This window comes from Kryptolebias marmoratus, linkage group LG3, assembly GCF_001649575.2.
Source record: "Kryptolebias marmoratus isolate JLee-2015 linkage group LG3, ASM164957v2, whole genome shotgun sequence".
Taxonomy (NCBI): Eukaryota; Metazoa; Chordata; class Actinopteri; order Cyprinodontiformes; family Rivulidae; genus Kryptolebias; species Kryptolebias marmoratus.
Window position 1 is genome coordinate 11,991,088 of NC_051432.1, and position 19,488 is coordinate 12,010,575.

Sequence of the window (19,488 nt, forward strand, 5' to 3'; positions counted from 1 at the left end):
CGCCGCCGCCGCCCCCTGAAATGTCTTCCCAGAATCTTCAAGTAAGTTTTGAAGCTGCTGGTGTCAAAGTACACTTGCTCGTGATTGAGACGGCACAGATTTGACTAACAGTGGGAATGGAAAAAAAGCCTTTGTCATTAATAATAAATATTGGAACAAATTTGCAGTTTGACAGCTATTCCTACGTGTAATTAAAGGCCCAGCAGTTCTTGAAGGAATGCATATCGTCCACTGCCGTTTAGAGTACGATCACTTCATGTTAATGGTGAGTTGTAGCCGTTTCGGTAAAACCTTAAAAAAAAAATGTTACAATGTCTCGTCCAATATCCGTTAGAGTGTGAAGTACAGTATGTGTTGCGGATGACTCTTAGCTAATACCACATCAAACTTTAGCTCAATGTCTGTGAGTTTACTGAGTTAGAGCTATTTTTGTGTTGGCCATCTTGAATTTGACTCCAACAGGCAATCAGTTGGAGATGTACAGCCAGTGATTAATTTCAGACAGTTTCATTTAACTCTGTTCAGTGGTTTATGAGATATTTTGCTAACAGAACGGCAGCGTTGACTCTAACAGTTATCACCAAAGGTTTAAGGAATGATGTTGTACAATGTGTAGTGCTCAGAGTACGTATTATGGATTACTCTCAAGTACGAACAGATCGACTTTAGTTCATTATCTGTAAAATTGACCTACTTATAGATGTTTCTGTGTGACTGCAGAATTATCTGTGGCGACCACCTTGAATTGGATCAACTTTAAAAGCCAGTCAGTGGTAGATGTTCATTTAGTGATTACTTTCTGAAAGTTTCATCAAAATCTATGCAGTAGTTCATGAGATATTTTGCTAACACGACAAATAAGCACACAAAACCATTATTCTTCTTTCGACTCTGGCAGCAGGCAATTAAACAAAAGGATCATTAGGTTCCAAATTAAGAAAAGTGTCATATGTTTTAATAGGTAGTTCAGTTTTGAAATTACAAAAAGTTGATTGAAAGAAGCAACAAAAACATTTAACTTTGAACTCAGAGAAGAAGAAAAAAAGTCCATCCATTCAGACAACACCATGAGACACAGTGGAATAATTTTATGGTCCCACAACCGACTGAAACAAGAAGTTTTATGATAACATTAAGAGCAGGTCTCAGTTTTTACACTCAGAATTATTTGTTGTAAGTAAAACATATTTGTGTTAAAAAATATTGATATGAAATCCCTGATAGTTATTTTCACTTCAGCTACTTTATTACTACTTTTACTGTTTACTTTCGATTTTTTACTCCACACACGTTTGCTACACTGAATGATGGAAACTGCACATTTGTTTAAATATGGTGTTTTTTTTTTAGGTAATCCTGCCTCACCAGCAGGGGTCAATATCTGCTCCTTGCCGTGTTTGAGTGGGGCTCCTTCAGGACAATACATGTGCTTGTATGTCATCTTGAAGAATGCAACGCTCGAAACGTCGCGATTTTTATCACCAAAAATGTGTTTTTTTGCGCCAAAATCAGCTCAGTTTTAAATAATCCTCGAGTTTCGAATGTTCACATGATTTCGATTTTAGGAGGCCGTTGGAAGCAAACAGTTCACGGTGCGTAAACGTCCTTCAGCTGGGAAATGGTGTAAGGGCTGGGATGGAGGCTTTTAGACCGAGGATGCGGGAACCAATTCTTTAAACACTCAGGAGCAGTTGGTTTCCTCTGGAATAACAGTGGGCCATGATTGGTTCTGTCCAACCCTGCTGTGCTCGGGGAGGAACTCAGTCAATCTTTGAATCACACACACTCACACGCACATTTCTCTAGGCACAGGGCGTTTGTGAAGCAGGACCAGGTCTCACAGTTACAAATACACAAGATTTAAAATAGATGGAAAAATTGAGCAAAACGTTCCAGTGTACTTTGCTTTTCGAACATACATAAATGATGTTAATTAACTGATTTCCAATTATTCTCTGTGCTTCCCAGCCACCCCCAGCCTGCCTGAACCTCGTCCCCTGCTGGGGCTGAAACAATTAGGGTATGTGAGACCCTCACTAACGACTCTCCCTTGATAACTACAAAAGGAGGGGCAGTGCTGGATGACATCTTGTTAGGGAGTGGGGATGGGTTGGTGGGGGGGAGGGGGTCCTAGGGTCACACATTTTGTGTATTGGCTCAAGCGGAGGCATACCTAGTTATTACCCTACATTAAGACGTGTGTGTTTAGATTGCCCCAGGTGAGATGTGTGGCAGTGTCGCATGTGATTGCGAGAGGTGCTGTTTTTCTCAGCTTCACAGCCAGCCCTGTACGCGACCAGACCAAGCCTTATACCTCAACCCCACCCCCACCCCCGCTCTGAAACCAAAGGAAGGACGGCTGTAAATCAGTAGATGCATCACAAATCTGTCTTCAGTGAAAGTCTCCACCTCATTAGGGGCCAAATGATTCACACCAAATATATAAAAAAGAGCCTCCTTAACGTGAGATCATGTCTACAGTTTGTGTTTATATTTAGAAAAATATCTATTTGTTTTTCTCAATCCAAAACAAAGTTTATGTCAAACAAATGAAACTTATTTTGAGTTAACAATAACATTAATACCAAATAGCTTCATCGGTTAACATTGTGCAGGCTCTGCAGCCCCACCGTTACGTTTGAAGCATAAAAAGCTTGTTCAGGAAGTAGCAGGACACCTTCAGCAATCACAACTTTTAGAGGTTCACAGATCTCAGAACAGAAGCCCACCGATTTTAGTTGGGTCGGGCGTAAATCAAGAGCAGCTCCATCCTAATGCGGCTTTAGGTGTGAAAGCAGACAAGTGATAAGTGTGCCTAAATTTTGATTGCCCCGGGGGGTCAACGTGGGGTCACGGCTCTGTGTTTACACATGAGGTGACGGCACACACCTGCTTTTCCTTTGAAACGTAACAAGCTGAGCGCAAATGACATGATAATCAGGGATTTACACGTTACAGTAGCTTCAGAGGAAGCTGACTGGACTGCTAATTCTCCGCGGTGCAACCTTTACTTCTTTGAGCGTGGCATAAACAACTCGTAAAACATTACTTACTGTATACATTACAGCAATTTTTTGTGTAATTCTTAGGAAAGACTTGCTTTAAACTCACACCCAGCTGCTATAGAGCGGGATTGTTGTTTTTGTTAATCCAGCATTCAGTCTTTGTGCTCTTCATTTTGGTTTCAGCTATTTATCATTTGGGAGTTGCTGTTAATCATTTAAAAATAGGTTTTAGTCTATTTTTACCTCCTTACATCGTTCCTGAGTTTATGCACACTGGTGACATCCTATTTTTTTTTTTTTTTTCACAGAGCTTCAAATGTGCACTTTATAGCACCACCAAAATGGAAATGTTGGGTATGCTTTTGATTACATTATTTTAAACTTCATCTTGCTTTTTAAAAGGGGATTTTATGAATCATTTTCAAACAGGAGTTTAGGTCCAACCATGTTAACCTAATTGATGAAACATAGTTTTTTGGGGGGTGTTTTTTACACAAAGACCATGCTTTTTTTCAGTTTTGAACATAATTACTCCCGGTAATTTTCTAACCACAACTAATAGAAGTAAGTTAATGTATTTAAGGGTGGAGAAAAGTCAAAGTTGGGTGAAGCCTTTTTTTCTCCGCAGCCCAACTTCGGACAAATAGATAAAAACAAATGGATTGATTCTGAATTTCACGGTTTACACTCACACACACACACACACACACACAAAAAGTTCATTGCAGTCAATCCAAAAACGGAAAATAATGATGGGGTGATAAAAGCACATCAGTCGATCGTGACAGCACACAAGATGGAAAAAAAAACTTCATAAATTCTTCACTGTCACAAACTTGATGTGATTAGATTGGGTTGCCATGGCAACTGTACTGCCTCACTGCTTGGGCCTGACATCATTGCAGCGTCTGTGTTTATTAGGTCAGTCTGTCTGCGCAGAGGAGCAGGTGAAATGGTAGCTGCTGCTTTTTGCAGCCTACATTAGCAGAGATCAAAAACAGAAAACGTGTAGAACAGGGTGCTAAACAGCCGGGTGTAAATTCAGAATTTGTAGACACATTTATTATTACTTTCAGGTGCTCATCAAATTCAGTTACTGCGTGAACGATAAACTAGTGTGCCGTATAAGAATCTTACTGCAACTAGAAAACTCTAAAGAACATCCAGTTTGTTGTGCATTTTCATTGTTACAGAGCAAGACTAAATGTTGACTAACCTCACTTTCTTGTTTTCAGCATCTGCCCGAGGGAAGGAGGAGATGGAAGGATATTTTCCCGTCCAAACAACTCCAGAAAGCCCTGCAGCACGGATCAGAGGTACACTTTGTAGGGTGGTGGCAGTGGCAGCTTTACAGCCTCGCTTGGGGCAGCTTTGATGACTATTAAAGACGGGCAGTAGACAGCTCTTTAACCTACCTAACCTCTTATACCCAAGATATCAACAACCCATCTCGAGACTAGTTTTCTAATTATTAGCCGGTATGGGCTGAGTCAATAAAAGAACAAGGAAAGAAAAAGCCAAGGTTCCAGCCCTTGTTTTGTTTTCTGTCTGTACCATTCCTGGCATTCTGCTTCTCAATTTTATTGCTTACCTAAATATTTTGGAGATTCCCGTCATGTTTTATTGTAACAGCAGAATAATCTCACTATTTTCACTGCATGAAACATTTGAAAGATGTGCAACCCTTATCAATGTGGCAAAACAGCTTTTGTCTCACATAAATGGCACAATGTGGAAGAGTTTATTCCATCTTTGCAGGATCTGTGCTGGAGTCTAGACTCGACTCCTCCTTCCTTTCTGCCTCCTCCCCTCCCCCAGTCTGTGTAAAAACAAATCTCCTTTTCTGCTCTGAAAGTATTGAGTCAACAAATGTCACTGCAGCCAGGCAGGGGCTTCTGGGAAAGAGGTGGGGTCTGCTTTTAAGCCTGAAACGCAGATAAAAGCGGATTATTTTCAGAGAAGACACGCTTGTTCCTAATAGAGGAATTTAACAGTAAAATGAAAGTGTGACACGCCGACTCCAGTTAGAGCTTTGACATTTCAGATGGTGAACATGACTGAGTACATGAAAGATGCCAAAATAACCGCATCAAAAGCAGAACTTTTGGCTTGTCTGCAAAAAACCTTCATAAAATAACAGAAGTATAAGTGTTTGCCTCATTATAAAGCATTTATAGTCTTGTTAACACAACAGCATTCTAGGGTTGCATTAGTATTTTTAGTCATTATCAGCACCTTTCTCTCACACACACACAACTTTCTATCTCTTTTAAGCCCACGTGGCCAGTGTCAACAGGAGGTGGATCTTGGCAGAGACACGAGGCAACGTATGCTTCCTGTACCCGGGCTGCAGCGTTGTCTTACACCTCGCTTTAAAAACCAGCCAGCCAGCCCACAGAGGTGTGCCAAAAATGAGAAGCAGTCGTTGGTGATGACTCTAAACCAGGCTGCCTGCAAATGTAATTGTACTGTTCTCATGAAGAGGCACTTTTACACCCAAAGGGAGGTTATTCAACCTTCAACAGAAAAAGAAGAAGAAAAAAAAAAGAAGTCGAGCTAGACTAAGAGAAAAGGTAGGGAAAAACCCTGAGTCACTTGGCTTCCTGTCTGAGAATAGGAAGGGGGTGGAGGCAGTTTCTACTCTGTCGCAGTCAGACAGTTGAGACCTGTGCAATATTTAACACAAAGTTCACTGGGGGTGGAGTCCTGCTTTCTTCACAGAATCCACTCCAGTGCTTCAGTGCAGCCATCATAGTGTTCACTATTGTGTACGGCTGGCTGAGGGAAGAAGAAAAAAAAAGAGGGAGCTGAGAGAGAGAGGGGGGGGGGGAGAAAACCTGCCTCTTTGTGTGGGAAGAACTCAACAAGAGAGTGATTTTTGTTTTTTCTTTTCGACTTTGTCACCAAACTCTTCTCGTCTCTGAGCTGCAGCCACATTTGTCTGCTCCGTGTGCCAAAGCTGCCTCACACCCGAGTGACATATGAGCGTACTTCTCAGGCCGGCAAAACAGCGACACCCGGGCTGCTCCTGATGATGAGAGCCAACGTCAGGCTGGTTTCCATGAATATTGATGTGGAGGATAGACTGTTTCATAGAACAGAAGGAGGCAAGATGGCTGCCCTTTAGGATTTGTTAAAGAGGCGATCCAGACGGTTTGTTGGAATTTCTACAAAGTGGAGGGACATAAAAAGAAGGTGAGAATGTGCTCAGTATGTTAATCCTCTGTTGACCTTTTCCCCTTGTAACCTTGAGTATTTGTAGGGTTTTTTTTTTTTAATCAGGTGAGGCAAAGTAGCTGTCCCTCACGGTAAAAAAGCAAGAGCCAACATAATAAAGAGGGGATATTAGATAAAGCTACTCCAACATGGCTGACAATTATCTTTTTGTTTTACCAAGCAGGAATTGAAAGACACTGTGTTTTTTCTTTTGAGTGCTGCATTCACTCAACATTCTTGCTGCTTTAAAAGGCTTGATAGAAAATGGTGTGCTTACACTGCTTGTTCAGGAGTTTTTTTTCTTTAAATCAGTCATCATTTAAATAGCTGTACCATGCTTTTTCTTCACATTACAACTTGCTTTGTTATCAGGCACATTTGAAACAATTAGTTAGATGTTCTTTGATTTTATGTGCTTTTACGTGACTGAGTTTTGTACTATTTGACACATTTTTGACATGGATGTGTATTTAAGTTGTTATAAAGCAGTAATTATTTGTACATATTTAGATACAGACAGTGTTCTCCTCCCTGTTCTCTCATTTTTATATCTATTGCCATGAATGTTCAGTATCATGTGTCAGAGTAAAAGTCCAAGCTACACAAGTCTAGCACTGAGTGAAGTGTTCACAACAGTGGAGCAGAAATAGCTTCTGGGTTTGTGTACCTCCGTGAATCAGCTTTCATCGCTTTCACCACTAAATGACACAAAGACACAAAGGCAAATCCCAGGGAAAGGCAAACGAGAGGAGACTTGGGGTGGCAGGACATCTTAGGTAGACAGACAAGGTCAGAAGGCTCTGATGGAAATGAAACACAATCCTACTGCCCCATTAAGTGAGAAAACAAGAATGTTTTTTTTTTTAATTATTAGGTTTATTTTAATTGAAGCTAAACAACTGCTTCTCATTAGAGGACAAAGACAAAGTGTTTCCACAAAAAAAGTTTATTAGAGTAGAATTGAAAAATGTATTTGTCTCTCAACTGAAAAATTTGTATTGTTATTTTTGTTATTGTTAAAGCAGCAAAGTAGACAACACAGTAAAGAGTAAGGGACAAAATATCTTTAAAAAAGAATGGGTAATAAACAGAAAACCCACTATGATAGCAAAAAAAATGAACTAACAGAAACACATTGTGGTAAAATTTACAAATAAATGATAGTACAAACTTTATCTAAACCAAAAAGAGTTTAAATGTACAGAATATTATTTTTTGTAATTAAATATAACATAATTATTTAGAGAAATTTAACAGCAGACTCATAGAAAAGTATATTTTTATGTTTTAAAAGCAGTTAAATGTCATAAAATAGCTTATGTGCTCCTGAAAACAGAGTTATCAATAAATGTGCTACTGATACAAAAAAGGAACGTGTTAGGGACTTTCTTTGTGAGAATATTAAAGAAATAATAAATAGTTAGCATTTTAATTTGCATTAATGGAGTTAGAGCAGTGAGGTAGTCACCTACATCTATTGTATGTGACGACACATTGGATTTCATGCCTCATTTCAATTAGTTAACATTTATTTTGTTGTTAGTTGCTTTATTTCTAACTCACAAGGACTTACACTGTGATTACCATCTGAATGGTCTGTTTGAATACGACAGATCTCCCTCTGGGTTTGTATGTTTGGCTTGTGTATTCTACTGACTACCATCACCATGTGCCTACATTATGGCCTCAGGTCACAAAGTAAAGTAAAAGTAGGTCTGAGAGGTGGAGAGTAATGGCTGACCTTTAGCGGTGTAGTCTGTTTGCAGGAGCAACAAAGGGCTCCACAGTTATAAATTCAGAGACCTTCACCTAGCAGAGAGGATCTTTGGGACTCTGGTGGTAGATCAGGGGTGTCCAAAGTCGGTCCTCGAGGGCCGGCATCCTGCATGTTTTAGTTCTCTCCCTAGTGGTTGTAACAACCTCCTCAGCAAGTCAGTGTTCTGCTTAGGCCTTCTAATGAGCCATCATTTGATCCAGGTGTGTAAAACCAGGGAGAAAACTAAAACATGCAGGATGCCGGCCCTCGAGGACCGACTTTGGACACCCCTGTGGTAGATGGATACAGAACAGGCAAGTCAAAATAGAGACAGCTGTTTGCCATGTCACCATAAACACTTACCCAGCTTTGTTGTGAGCAGTTGATGACAGTTTGGTTTTAATCTGCTCCTAGTGTTTTGCTTAGGTTTTCTTTTCTCTTGGTTGCCTGTGCATGCAGCTCCTACACAGTTCACACACACAAAAAATGTACCAGCTTTTTCTTGGGAGAACATCCCATTCCAATAATAATAAGATGTATGTGAACACTGAAACGCCCAGCTTTTATAGTGCACTCACCTGATGCAAAAGGTTGGCAGTGTTTTGATATTGCAACCATGGTCTTTGACCGTGGAGTGTCAACGCAAGAACTTAAAATAGGTTCTTGTGGTTCTTGGCTTTGTTGTGACTGCCTGAGTTCAGCTGATCCATGATTTGGTGTGTGTATGTACTTGTGTGTAAAGCAGTGCCACTGCCCCATAGTCCTGCTAAGATATTGCAGAGAATGTCCCATGAAAGTGTTAGACAAAAGACTGTAACAGCCTCATTGTTTAGATGGACTAAATCTAACCCACATGGCAATAGTCACTGTTCTGCTGTAATATTTATGTTCTCCTTTACATTCAGCTGCACTATATGCAGGATTTTAAAATGGTAGCCCTGACCTAAAACAATAAACCTGCAATCCTAGAAGATATATTTTCATGGGTCTCTGCACGGCTGACATCAGTAGCTGAAAAGGCACTAGCTTCAACGGGGTTACTGGGGACAGAAAGGGGGAAGGGCCTTGTAGATCAATCACACGCACAGAGCTGCTCTCATCTATCCACACCTCCAGATAAAGCTGCGCGGTTGGATTGCTCCTTCGTGGAGGCCGTAAGCTCCCTTTAAGTCACTCCTGGGGCAAAGACAATATCACCTTTGGAAAGAATGTCCAGTTGCCATAGCGTTCTACAACAATGCTGTCCGCTTACAAAGCCCAAGCCCTTACCCAAGCCTTCACCTCTGACCCCGCTTCATCCAGCCCAAGTGTCATTTTTCCACCCGGGAGCCTGTTGCACAAACGGCACAGAAATAAGCACAGTGGTGGTGGGTTAGACATTTTAGATTGCACTTCTTTTAGATTGCAAGACAAAATGGCGAGATGCATAGAGTTGTATTGATTTTTGCAGTATTGATTTCCCTGTTGCCTGCTATCAGGAGGGATGGGGGGATTGTATTCTATGGTGATCTAGAGAAAATCAGGAAACCACAATCAAGTGCAAAAGAACCACTGTTCTGAAATACAATTTAGATGTGTTTTTACAAACTTCACCAAGAAAAGAACTTTGCATCAGTTCTGTGATTTACTGGATTTATGTAGATCCGAATGTAGCAAAACATTTTTAAGATGTGAATCACTTCATTATTGCTTAAAGGACTTATTGTTAGTTCAAGACCCTCAAGTGCTTTAAGGAATGTCTTTTTAATGGAAGCAAAACACCACAAATATGTTAGGAATAAAAGCTATCACCAAATCGGATGCAGAGGGAAAAAATCCAGTTCCATTGAGGTCCTGCTTGTCAAGGAGGCTGATTTAATCATGGCCTGCAACAGGTTTGGGGGTGTAAATGAGTGATAATGTTTTTATGAGTGTAAGCTACAAAAGTCTTATCTGTAATTGCTGTGTACAGTAAATCCCGGCTATGACTCGTGGTCTTCCTGTTCCGTGATGCCGTCCAGTGTTAGCGGAGCCGAGTCGTGATTATGGACTGAGAACGATAAGGGCCTGTCTGAGACGCGCAGGGCAGGAGGGAGTGTTATTGGCCCTGTGAGCATGTATCGATGTCAGGGTTTACCTCAGGGGTGAGACAGCGAGGGCAGCGACTCAAAAGCTTCCTCCACGTGAGGATTCGCACATGGCTTTTCTGTTTACAAACAGTATCTTGGCATTCCGCTGAGAGAGAGGCAAGTGAGATGTTACGTAACTGCGATAAAGCCAATAGCATCTCTTCCTGCTTCTCGCCGAGCGGCTCCTCCTACGCTGGGTCAATTTTTCTCGACTGCTATTTTCGCCATTTACGCTAGCAGAAGCTAAGAATCTAAAACGGAATAAACAACCGCAGTCATAGCACCGTCTTTGCACACCAGTGTGGGAATACGCTGGTTGCTATTCCCTGCAGCTCTTGGTCAAAATTTTATTAACAGCAGTAGGTTAGAAGCCTAAAATCTGTCTACGTTTCAAAGAAAAATACTTGAAGGTTTTGGGTTTTGTTTTCACAGAAATGGTTTTGAATATTTGCTTGATATAGTTCATAAAACCAAACCTTCATACAAAGGGCACATTCATCCAAAAAGATAAAAAATGTAGTTTACGGTGACGATTTCCCTCAGCTGTTCTGTACATGAATTGAAACTTGCTTTTAAATGTATTTACAATACTATGCAAAAGCCTTGAGTCATCTATATGGTTTCCTTCAAGGAGCATCACATTTTCGTAATCATTTGAAATGCTCTTTATCAATATCTCTTCAGGCTCGCTGAAGGTCTTTCAAAGTTTTTGTTCTCATTTTCAGTGTAGTACCTGACCATTTTCGGAGCCAACTTCTGAAACTCTGAGCTCTGAATCATTCAGTTGTGAAACGCTCCTAAACCAGTTTTGACAAACCAGTTTTGTGTTGACACATAACAGACAACTTTGCAAAGAACCATTTTTGAATGAGATCTTTATGCACTTTGTTACCAGCAGTTTCTCACAAAGACAATTTGTTTCCATTTTATTTAGTTGAAAATATGAAAAACGTTAACGATAACCCAGTTTGACACAAACTGTTTTAGCACCAACAAGGGTTTCTTGAAGAGTTAGTAGCTAAAAACTTGGCGTGCAGTTGATACAAGCAAAGGATGATTCATCTCTTTTTTTCCTGTCAGGCAGGTCTTTGCTGGATTTTCCTGTATTTTTAAAGGATGTGACTTTCAGATACTGTCCATCTCCTGTAAATAGTTCTTTAAATAACTGAAACAAGTTTTTTGTTCTGAACTTGTCCACTTACCTCATTGTACAATGTACCATGATAGTCGGGTACAAATGCTGCAGAACAAAAGAGAAAAAGAAGCCACAGTTTGAAGAAAAAATGAAAAAGCCTTTCAGAAAGTCTAAAAACTATTGATTAGGACCACTGTTAAAGATTACAAGGAAACTGAGACTCTTTTTAGCAAAATACAACAAAATTATCGGTGGCATAAAATGTTTGCACAGTAGTGTAAATGAACCTCTTTATGGAGACTTTTTAAAAGAAATGTATTTGTCATTCAAGACAGTGTTTGACCTCCTTACATTGCTTTTCACATTTTAAACAATTATGTCAAAAACTATTATAATGTGGCACATTTACAGACTGTAAATAGGCCAATTTTACAAATTCTTAAAAAGTGACTGAACCTCATGTGACCCTAAGACTTCACTCTCAAATTGTACACCAACTAATCGGATTCAGGCAAATCAAATCAGTTGCCATGATGAGGCCAAGAGGTGCGACCTTAAACATTCAATGGAAAAAAAAGAGTTTATGGCCCTATAACATGCCATAATATAATTTCTGGCAAAACAAAACCTCCAATCTAGTTCTGTGCACTTTTAAAATCTTTTCCAAAGGTAATGCCCCAGTCTGCAAAATTTAGTCATGAGAGCATAAACTATAAGGAGTCCAAAGCTATCCAAATCAATGGTTCTGTTTAAAATGGCCTGTCAGTTATGAATTGTTTTGCTGGTAGGAGTTGTATCTGAAAAGGTTAGGCCTTTTAGGGCCCCATTGTCTACACAAGGAGGCTCAGACAGCTGGTCTGGATTGTCCTTTCGAAGCGCAACTTACCAGACGCCTTAAATGACATCAGTATATACCTCTAAGGACTCAGGCTTGCTATACGGTTTCATAAACAAAGTTTTCAAGTGCAGCAGCTGATGTGTTTTCAAACCGTCAATCTCAGAAGCAACGGGATCAGCTTGCATCCACATACAAACATTTATAGTTGTACCACTTGGTACTGATAAATAGAAACTTGTGGATGGGATAATGTACTGCAAGTTTTTTTTAAATGGTTCATGTTCAGTTTCTGACATTCGACAGATGCAAAAGGACTTCAGTAGCTCATTCTGCATAAGGAATGATTCACTAAAATATCTCCCACACAGGATTTCTGTTCAATGAGAGTCACGTGCCTCTCGCTCACTGGAGGGAAAGACAGAGCTTAGCAGCAACAGCAGCTTAGGTCAGGCTGATTAGACACCAACAACTACCATTACCAAAAAAAAAAACAACTACCAAAACCTCCTACATTTGCTTACATCTAAGATTTACTATTTAAAGCCTTTGTGGGCTCTACTTCCATATATCATTGGCGGCCACCTTTGATGAAGAAAAAAACCCCATTTAGGTTAGCCTTATCTTACTTCTGAGGTTACAAAGAACCAGATCTGTCATTTTTCCTTCTATAAAATTAAAAATTTAAAATTGGGAGGCATTTCTACATGCTGTACCTTCCTTTTGGAATAATGTTTCCCTTTGCTCTGCTTACAGTTTGTTGTTAGATCAGGCAATCTAATCATTATTTATGATTAGATAGACATATGATAATTACAAGAATATTCAGTAAACTTGCCTTAAGAAAACATAATAGTTTGTACATCAGGACTTGTAGATTTTGGTCTCAAATCAAATTTGTATAGTGGGAAAATTGAAATAGAAAGAGGTCAACATAATGCATTTCTTTTATTGCTCTATCCCAGTTAGTTTCGTGACTACTTACTACTCGTTCCTTGAAATTTGCATTTCTAAACAGCAGGTTTAAATGTCCTGGGAGGCAGAAGAGAAAATATTAGTTTCTAAGTATGTGGAGCTACTGAAATACTACTAGGATCAATGCATAAAGCACATGTGCACGCCACAAGAAAGCTGGCTATGACGAAGTCAGCCTCGCTTGGGTAATGGTTAGACCAGATGGGCTTTGAAGCACTCATAAGATGGTTGCTGTGGCGACTGTGCACTCAGAAAGAAATTAACTTTGCTCTGTGCACAGTTCATCAAGTTGGTCAGATATATTGACTGTTGCATAGACAAAGGGTCGGAGGGACCAGAGAGGCAGTTCGGGAGGAAATGCTAAGCATTGCGAGTGGCTGGGGTCAGGTCAGTGGGTTTGTACGCACAGGAGCTCATTTCTTAAGTCTCCATGTGATGCAGCTTGAGGGCACAAAGAAGGTTTAGACTCTCTGTGTGAGCTTTGCTCAGAGAGCCTCCGAGCCAGGCAGACTGTACGTTCAGATTGTGTTGATTAAACAGGAACAAAAAAATCAAAACCTTTCAGGTTTAAGATATGAGCTACTTGTCAACTGCTGTGTACTATCAGGACTAACCTGTTCTAGGAAACACGCCACGTTGACATGAAAGTATATAGCTGTGCGAATGGAATGTTTCACAGAAACTTTACATAAAGGAGAAGCTGAAAATGATTAAATTTGATTTTTGAGTCAAAAAGACTGCAAATAAACAATCAACCAAAAATAATATGATTACATATATTACTGTCTAGTCATTCATTAAGTATGTAAGCTGGATTTAAAAGCTGAGCAGATCAGAGTGGTTTAAGCAGACAAAGCAACACACAGTGTACAATTTTGTTTACAACTGTTTGCAGTTTTCCTGGAATACTGGTTAGACACGTTGTATCAGTAATGTACAGAGGTGGGGTTTATCCCTTACAAAGAAAGTGTTGCTCATGACACCCTTTTCTAGAACAACTTGAACTTTCTCATCTCCAAACTTTCTCATTGAAACAATCTTCGGCTTCTCTGAGTAAATGGTTACAGTTCAGACGTTCACTCCGATTCTTGACGTGTAAAATTGTGTCGTATTCAGATAAGGTGTGTATCGGTTTGTATTAGTGGCTTTAACTCTCTGATATGTGTAAAAATCTGACAAAGATCTAAAAAGGGGTTATCGGTTTGCAGGTTAGTACACCGTCAGTCACTTCCAGTTTATATATGAAAAGCAGAATCAGCCACAAATCCCTCCTCTGCTTTTAAGAAGTGTTGTGTGGTTTTTATGAGATTATGGCCCACAGAATTTCTTAACTGCTGTTTTTTTTTAACTCCACTAAACTCCTGTTTTACCCTTTATGACATTATTTATTAGAAAGTCTTGTCTGAGCATTGAGACCTTGTAAAGAAATACTGTATGAGTCTAAATATTGTTGTGCCAGTTTTTTTTTTTTTTCCCTCTGGTTTATTTTTTAACCTTGAGACTTCCTGGAGTTGAACACTGGAGTAAAGGACTTCTTAATATTGACTTAGGATTCCCCGCTCCACCCAATTATTGTTTATGTTTCCAGTTGGCTGTTTTATTCTTTAAGCTCTCTAGTTGGATGATTTGAGGCTGTTCTCAAGGTAATCATTTCCCTGTGTGACTATGAGTTTACTGTTGTAATGCATTCCTTGATGCTGTTTTGTCTGTAATACAAAATTCTTCATACTCTTACTTAATGGCTTCCAGCAGTGGCATATGGAAAAAAAAGAGCTAGTTTGCCCTTTGCCAAAAAATGTATTCTCTGGTATTCTCTTTAGTATTGTGTACAGACTTAAAAAGGTCTTTGGAAAGGTTATGAATAATTCATATCTTACCTGTTGAAGATACATTTTTGAATGACCTCAGTTTGGAGAAAGAGTTTAGTTATGATCAGACAAACTAAAGGCTACTATGAGTGGGACTAAAACCTAAGTGTATTGCTGGCATCCTAAAACAACTCCGGTCTCAAAGGTTTTACTGCCGTTTATGTGAGAACTAGGGTTATTTCCATTGAATTTTAGTGTTTTGTGCAAACATAAATAGCCACAGTAGCATCTGGCTAGGACTTCCAGAGATCTTTAGGTACTTTCAGCATGAATATAATAGTATTTCTTCCAGAACGAGTGTGTCGTTTTAAATAGAAAACCATGTAAAAGTGTAAAAAACAACATTTACATGAACCACACTAACATTTTCAAAACTGGAATAGTTTTTAAATGGCAACAGTCCACTTAGCTCTTGGTCTCACTCAGGCTAGCCATTAGTCTGATTATTTTCTGGTCAGAATTAAACAACTGATGTTTAAGAAGCCATCTTCAACATCAATTCTTTATAACTTTTACACAGAACTTCACTTCAAAAGAGCTGAAATATCTTTTTAAATTTTATGTGTCACAAGTAGTACAGTAGAGTCTATACTGGTAAAATACCACAAGCCACAGTAGGTTTAATTTTTAATGCAGATTTAAATTATTTTTTCCAGTTTTTGTTCCCACATTGTGAGTTGTTTAAGAAAAAAGCAAACTGATTTGATACATTTTAGGGTTTAATTTTCCTCACTGATGTAACGCTGTAGTTAGCAATATTGTCAAAAATACAACCACTGAAGTTATTGTGACAAAAAGTCGTGTGAGTACAAAGACTGCAGAGGGAACCTCCACATGTTGGCCACATCTGTCTCACATTAGACATAAAGAACAATGTCAATTGTACAGATTCCTTCCTCATATGGAGGGGGAGGAGGCTCTCTGGGGAAGAAATTACAAACAGAAGTTTATGTCCTTTTTTGTCTCTGCCATAGTCAGTTGCTTTTTTCATCAAATTCGAAGAAACAATATGAAGATACTAAACTGGATTAGCCATTTGTGACACGTTTGTCAAACTTCTCCATTAATGTGAACATGCGACATGTGAAAACTGCGGTCCTTCTGTGTGGTATGTAATTGGCAGAGTGTGCGAGTTGTTCATCAGAGTTCAGTTTCTGAGGAAGTTATTTCTAACTGCAGTGCTGCCCTAGTTTTGGTCAATGACTGGTGTGTGTTGGACAGAACAGGAAGGACAAACAGGTCTGTTACTCCTGGCTCCCCATGTGACGCAACTGTCGTTACGTCACAGTCTAGTGATTAAGCCGAATACAGCATTAACGTTAACAGATAACTGCTGCTCTTAAAGGGAGCTAAACCTGAGCTTGTGCAATGGAGAGTCAACCCCCACCCCCGTGCCACAAGTCTTGCAGCAACCTCTGTTGTTATTAATGGAACAAACATGTGTCACATGAAGAAGGCTGAACTCCAGGTAATAACCTTCACATGTCCAAAGTGCAACCACAAGTGTAACTTTATCCGAGCTGTAGAAGCGGTTACAAAGATCTGTGTGCATGAGATTCTTTGTTTCTTAGTCGCTGAGTGTTATATGTTGGGAAAAATGTTCACCACACAGCACACTGGGTCACAATGCACAAGCATGCCATGTGACCCAGATCACAACTTTCTCAACTGACCCAATGAGATGCAAAATATGAATGAAGATCTGTCCAACAGAGCCTTGTTCTGAACCTGCATGTTGGTTTATATTGTGCTTTATTTATGACTTTGTGTGTTCTGAATCTTCCACACATTCCAGTCAGTCCACCACTTTCACTTCCCTCCAAACCTTCCCTCCTCTGGTGTCCACTTCTCTCTATTCATGTAAGCCATGCATCATGAGCCATAATGTGATTCATAAACACTTATAAAATGAAACATCAAACACAGTATTAAATCAGGTGTATACTCATTGTCAGCGAAGTGGATTCAAGACAAATTTGATTTCAGTCAATACTCCATACATATCAAGCTGAAGATGTCAGCGTAGCCATCAAAATTATGTCCTGAAATTAGGAATAATGATTGTGAACAGTTGTTTCTTTTGGTACACTTATGTCGGCTAGGATGCAAGATTGGGAAGATGCTGTTGGAGGTCATTAGGTATGTGGAGCAGCAAGTTCAGCTCAATATTTATGAGAGGGATTTAAAACACTGCAATGCAAGCCCTCTGACCTAATTACACAGGGTTGCTAAGGATAAGATTTCACTAGCAGCACAGCTACATGATGTCGGAACTGTCCAACTCCAGTCTAACAAAACAGGATCAAATTTCATATGATAAAATGGACTGAAATGTACCACCGTTTTGGTGTTCATATTATAATTAGTGCTGCTTATGAAGGAAAAATGACATGCAAAGATCAAAAATGATGCAGAATAAATGTGGTATATTACTATAGCAGTTATAGAATTGCAGTTAATATTAAAGAGACTTAAACAGGACTTACCTGTACTGAACACTGTGAAAATGAACCGTTTGTGACTTCGTGCATGCTCTTTTTTTCTTATCTTTTAAACAGGAAAATACAACTGGGCCCTTTTCAGTAAAGGAAACATACACTTGACTTTATGGCCTATTCTTGAGACTATTCAACAAAACCCTACTCCAATTTGGCGAGTGTGTGTTTGATTTATATGCTCAACATTTCTGTTTCTCTTGTGTTTTTGCTGCAAGCTTCTTTACCAAAGCTAAGTCTGAACCTAAAAGAGCAGAGACCTGAGTCTCCAAGCAGCTGTTGTGGTGGTGAATGTCTCATAAGGCTGCCAAGTCACGCCAAACAGTCCACATCTCTCCCTGTGGCAGCTCTCATATTTCACAAGCACCCTTTTGGAGTACTGAAATATTTGAGCGCGAGTCCAGTGCAAGTCAAATCGTAACGCTGATGACAGAAATGGAACCAACTATCCAAGAAACCAGTTATTTGTTGCACATATTTTGCAATCCTTGGTGAACAGTAATTATCTAGACTGTTTGGCTCTCCCCCACAATCTTCATTTCATTAGGAAAGTAAATACTTGCATGTTGTTTCTCATTTTTATTCAGGGAAAAAAGTTTTTACTTTATTTCATATGCTCAAAAGAGGTTAAAAAAGAAAGAGCATTCACAGAGTACTCCACGAAAAACAATAATTTAACAATTGCAAAAAAAAAAAAATTCTGTCTGTGCCAAAATGGTATAGTCTCAATTTTTGCTCACACTTTACCTAGACATAAGATACATCCTAGAGGTTTGTTTAGTTTTATTTCAAGTTATTACCAAAAAAAAAAGAGAATAAATGTTCTATAACTTCAGACTTGTATGATTTGGTCCAATCCAGATAACCCTAGCCCTAACCCTTTGGCAGGTGATCAGCATATCACTGCTATCACATATTCTAATCAAATCTTGCGTAATCCAATCACAAGCAGAGAGCTCTTGGTACATCTGCTAACACGTCTTTAGAAGATTTCCACACGTGCATCTGGAGTGACAAGTCGTAATCTGATCATACAAATACACCATAAGCATGTAGCTTACATGGTTTTCTTTTGGCAAGGACCGAAAACATATTTCTCAAAACTGATTTATTGTTCCACGTATGACTGTTTTACTTTTATATTAAAGCCAGATGATGTGTGAACACACTGGCAGGTGAGGAGCAAAGATTGAGGTATTTTTACTCTTAATGCATGTGTATTCTTAGTCCAAAAACTGCAGTCCAGATGTGTTGAGTGTTCTTTGGTTTGGATGAAAGAAAGTTGTTTGACACTATTATGGAACGATTGAGCTAGTAGTTGATTTATTTATGCTTAGTTTTATAATTGCTGTAGCTTTTATAACTGTTTAATGAAGATGAATGTTACATATTTTTAATAATACCTGTGCAAAGAGCAGTAATTTCTTTGCAGCACAGTCCACACATGACTTTTGTTGTGATACAGAGAATAGCCAAGCAAATAATATGACCTCATTTCCAAAATGTAAATCTTGTCTGTTTGGGGATTTTTCACTCACGCTTCTTGCAAAAAGCTTCAAAGTTTTGTTAAATTCTTCTATCATCTTGCTTGTACAGATTTTTGAAGGCCAGCCAGATTTATGCATTTTGGTTAGGGCAGCTGTGAGACCTGAGTTGGTCCTTGTGCTTTTTGAGGTGTGTTTAAAATCATCATCATTTGTAGAAGCTGTTCTCCAACTTTTTTACAAATTATATTACTTTATATTTTGGAATTTCCTAGTAATTGGTTTGATCTGTTCACAAATCAAGTACTATTGAACCTTCCTGCATGTCATGGATTAGAAAAAAAACTTGAAGCATAATTAATGAATCTATTCTTTTACCGTTGATAATGTGGGTTTTTTTGTGATATTGTACATCATTTTACATTGTTCTTCCAAACATCAGTGCAAAGTTGTATTTTGACTTCTGAAGTCTTCTGACTTTTACCAATGTTTTTTTTTTAAGGTTTTTCTGCAACCCGGTAAGCCTGAATTTATTCAGGTCATGTTAGAGAATAGAATAACTGTTCAGCACCTTTGTCTAAATCTTCCTGAAGCTCTTTTGCTCTCAGAAT

At 39.1% G+C, this 19,488-nt stretch overlaps 1 protein-coding gene across 2 annotated transcripts in view; it reads left to right on the plus strand.

The window, feature by feature from the left end:
* Window positions 1-4,301: 4,301 nt before the first annotated feature.
* The window catches only part of tet2 (tet methylcytosine dioxygenase 2), a 29,194-nt gene continuing 14,007 nt past the window's right edge, over window positions 4,302-19,488 (plus strand). The window contains exon 1 of one of the 2 annotated variants that reach the window (XM_025008083.2): window positions 4,302-4,321. The gene's annotated coding sequence lies outside the window, so the exon portion shown is untranslated. Of the gene's footprint in view, window positions 4,322-5,396; window positions 6,201-19,488 lie in introns of those variants that run through there. The other variant, XM_017407663.3, reaches the window with a different exon arrangement.